The following is a 3,568-nucleotide window of genomic DNA, read 5'->3' on the forward strand; positions in this document are numbered from 1 at the left end:
ACACACACCACAGCATGTAGGCTAAAAGGCATTTGACAAGCATGACAAAGAGGACCATGGAGAATGTGAGGTGAAGAGGCTTTTCTGCTGTTTTGGCTGCTGGGGAAATATCTCATTAGGAGCACAGTTTTATCTGTACATTCCGTAACACCCAATTTAGGAAAAAATGCAATAGGACCATGCATTTGCTTGCCCAAATAGGAAAATCACAGTCACAAATTTGAAAATAGCCTGCTGTCTTTCTCTTCTGCCACCCAGAGCATCAGTTTCTGCTGAGCAAGTCTCCCCAATGGCCACAGATTGCTATCAATCATCCTTCAACTGTCACACCCCCAGAAGAGTCACTCCTCACAGCTTCTCCTTAGAAGTTGTAGTGAAAGTTGATTCATATTCCTTTACTAGGATATGTCCCATCTCTAGCCTAGGATCTATCCTGGTGGAAGAACAGGATTCCTCCAGAGGAGGTGACACACTCAGTGTTTTAACTGGAGTTTGCTTACACACACACACACACACACACACACACACAATATCTGCATGAACAGTACAACCAAGGTGTTCGTCCCTCACCAGAAGCTAAGCTAATGTGTCCACTCAATTCTGGATTTCTAGTCTCTGAAAATGTTACCTAAATAAATCTCTTTGAGGGGTCCGTTGAGATGGCTCAACAGGACATAGTGCTTGCTGTTATGCTTGACCACATGAGTTCAGGCGCTAGAAACCCATAGAGCAGAAATACTTCTTACAATTGTCCTCTAAAGTCCAATATGCTATGGCAAATGTGCATGCATGTGCACATACAAATTAATGAATGCAATAAAAATAAAATATAAAAATATCTTTGCTTTATACTTTATCCAGTCTTGCATGTTTTGCTATAGCAACAAACAACTGACTAATGCAAATAACTTTCTCTATTTTTTATTGTTTAGATAGCACAAAATTACAGGCCCTCATAATTTCGTTTTATTTGGTATAATGTAGCTGTTCATTTAATTAGAGGTAGAATCTCAGTCAAAATTCCTTTCTTTCCCAAGTTAAAGTATTAAGCACAACTCTATAGATCTTCAAATTAATTTGGGTCCATCTGACCGTTTACTTGATTAAATTTTCATTACCTGTTTTATTAGAAATCTTTCATCTGCTCTTATTTATAAGTTTTGTTTTCAATAATTATAATTCTTCCAGAAGCCTCACAAGCTAAGATTTAAGTATCTTATGTGTTCGATGTGGTCAATAAAATTTTCTAACCCAAAGAAAACAAGTACTGATGAGGGTGTACAGAAAAATTAACTGTTATGCTGTCTTAGGGGGAAGTACTGAGTGCAGTCATTATTTACTAAAAATATATAGCTTCCCCAAACACCAAAATCAGAGGTAGTGCATTGTAAAATGGGCACTCCTGGGTTCTGCAGTTGTTGCTTTTACTCTTTATTCTTTGAGGTGCCTGCCACCCAGCTCTGAAATAATCACACAGAGACTTATGCTTTCTTATGATTGCCCTGCCATAGCTTAACTTATTTCTAGCTAGCTTATCTTAACTGAAATTATCCTGTCTACCTTTTGCCTTTGTGCTTTTACCTTCCTCTGTTTCTGTATATCTTTTCTTCCCTTCTTATTCCATATCTGGTTGGGTGGCTGGGTGGCAAGCCCCTGACATCCTCATTTCCTTCTTTTCTCTTTTTCTCACTCCCCTCTCTTCTTTTTCTCTTTCTATTTATTCTCTCTGCCTGGAAGTCCTGCCTATCCCTCTCCTGCCTAGTGATTGGTTCTTAAGCTCTCTTTATGACCAATCAGGTGTTTTAGACAGGCAAAGTAACACAGCTCTACAGAGTTAAACAAAATACAAGAGAAAAAAATGCAACACATCTTTGCATCATTAAACAAATATTCCATAGCATAAATGAATGCAATTCATCTTAAAATAATATTCCACAACAGTGTTCATCCCAGAATTATTCAAATTAAGAAAGAAACAGAAATGACTCAATAATGTCCACCATCCTAAAAAATGGAGAGAAACAATGTGCATATTTGAAATTCCATTCCTTTTAAGGGTGGCAAATACTGTCATTTAAAACATGAATGAGACAATATATTAAGTGAAAGAAGCCAGGCAATGAAAGACATGTAGTATGTGACATTGCTGGTATATAGAATATGAAAAGCTTGAACTCAGATGTGAAGAACAGTGTGGAGATAGCAGGGGTTGAGCATGGAAGTTGCATGGGAATGAAGGAGACATATGTCAAAATTCAACATTATAGCTCATGAATATAAACTATCAGTATTTGGTAATTAAAAATATAAAAAAAAATTCCACCATTTTGAAAAATAACTGAATCATGATTTAAAGGGTTCTTTCACAACTTTGCTTTTATTTCTAGACTCACATTTATAAATTTACAAAGTAGCCCTCTGGGTCTGTGGAGCCTATGAATGGGGAGGCCAGACTACAGGCCAGCATCTGGGAAGCTTGGGCCACCATTTGTCACCATTGGGGCATTGTTAGGGAGAATGCTGCGCACAGTGATCATTGGCCTTGGGCTCTGGCAAGGGTGTGGTATTGTATCACCAAACACTTCAAGGTGAAGCACCTCTCCAGTGGGGTCCTGCTCTGCCAGAACATGCTACAGAGCATAGAAACCACTGTGTTGACCAAGACTTTCATTGACTAAGGGAAACTCATCACAGATGATATCATGATTGGACTAGCCTTTCACAAGCTGAAAAATCTCACCCAACGTAACTAACTGTTGGATGGTTTTCCAAGGACACTTCCACAGACAGAAGCCATGGACAGACCTTACCAGATAGACAGAGTGGTAAACATCAACGTGTCCTTTGAGGTCATTACACAAATCATTACTGCTGATTGAATTCATTCCACCAGTGCTGAGTGTACAACATTGAATCCAACCCTCCCAAAACTATGGGCACTGATAACCTAACAGAAGAACCTCAGAGACAGTGACCAAAGACTAAATGAAGCCCAGACAGAGCCAGTCCTGCCATGTTACCAGAAAAAAAAGGATGTTGGAAATATTCTATGGAACTGAAACCAACAAGATCTGGCCCCATGTATATTCTTTCCTACAGATGAAAGTTCCAGAAACTAACCAGAAAGCCTCTGTTACTCTCTGAGGAGACCAGTAATAAGCAGGATAAAGTGGGGCCTCCTCTCCCCATCTTGCCTCTGTTTTTTTTAAGCTCTTTCCTAAGACTTCTATGAAAAGTATAACTTTTTCCTAATGGCTTTCTTCTGAATGTTACTAAGGACATGCCAAATGAATCAGACACTAAGGCTGATCTGTTAAAATAACCTTATATGTCTAATCTAGTTGGCTTCTGTGGTGTGCAATTAGAAAACATCAGAGATTTTGAAACTTAAAAAAATCAGAACACAATTAAAAGATCAATTGGTAATGGTCTAACCTTCTGTTCAGTAAAAGTGGTTGATCACATTTTCATGTTTTTCTGGAAAAATTCAAAAAATTGCATGTTACTTAAAGCAGATAAATATCTCATTAGTGTCTTCTGCATAATTCAATGCCCCACCACAACCCAT

The 3,568-nt window shown here is 38.3% G+C and overlaps 1 pseudogene; it reads left to right on the forward strand.

Annotated features, from left to right (window-relative positions):
- Positions 1 to 2,439: 2,439 nt before the first annotated feature.
- LOC128097058 (GTP:AMP phosphotransferase AK3, mitochondrial-like) lies at positions 2,440 to 3,144 on the forward strand (annotated as a pseudogene).
- The last annotated feature ends 424 nt before the right edge of the window (positions 3,145 to 3,568 follow it).

This window comes from Peromyscus californicus, unplaced genomic scaffold, assembly GCF_007827085.1.
Source record: "Peromyscus californicus insignis strain IS unplaced genomic scaffold, ASM782708v3 Scaffold_5__1_contigs__length_169319896, whole genome shotgun sequence".
Lineage (NCBI taxonomy): Eukaryota > Metazoa > Chordata > Mammalia > Rodentia > Cricetidae > Peromyscus > Peromyscus californicus.